The sequence below is a fragment of the Penaeus monodon genome, chromosome 23, assembly GCF_015228065.2.
Source record: "Penaeus monodon isolate SGIC_2016 chromosome 23, NSTDA_Pmon_1, whole genome shotgun sequence".
Lineage (NCBI taxonomy): Eukaryota > Metazoa > Arthropoda > Malacostraca > Decapoda > Penaeidae > Penaeus > Penaeus monodon.
In genome coordinates, this window is record NC_051408.1 from 21,516,656 (window position 1) to 21,517,479 (window position 824).

Consider the following 824-nt stretch of genomic DNA (forward strand, 5'->3'; position numbering starts at 1 on the left):
AACTGTATATAAAAGTACCAACAGCATTTTATGACATTATGGAACAGGACACTAAAAATACTACTTTCAAAAAAGAAACAGATTATTACTGAACTCTCTTACAGCAGCCCATTCTGATATTGTGAGGTTCTTTTGATTTAGATTTAGCCATCACTTTTACCTTTAGGATTACTGGTATTATTAAGAGATGGTAATCTTCATACTTGATAAGAATAATATATATGAGAGAAAGAGCATGGAAATTAATCCATATCACCCATTAAAATTTTATTTTCAAATGAAGACAGCCTCATATAGAAATATCAAATGACCTGATGTAATTATTCAAGCAGTTATATGCAATACAAGTTACAGTTCAGTGATAAACATCCTTTGTACACTCCTTAATTTTCAGTTCAGTGATAAACATCCTTTGTACACTCACTAATAAGTGTAAGCAAACAAATATATAGATATAAAACCTATATATTTTTTTATTTTTAGCAGAATAACTGAAAAATCAATTATAATGAATAACTTAAACCTAATAAATGTTAGGAAAAAATACAAGAAGAAATGTACTGGATGCAGCATTAACAAAGCAATCAATATATGCAATATGATAACAGTTTGGCATACTTACAGAAGCATAACAGAGGAAGCACCCATTTAGTTTGTGACTTAACAGAACCTAAACTCATTTAACTCAGAAAACTATATGACCTAAAAATATATCAACAAGCATTAATCCTTTTACAAGATCTGAGGAAAATAACAAAAAAGGAAAACTATCCATTGACAAAAACTTGACTGATTATTTATTATATTCATTAATATACATACAT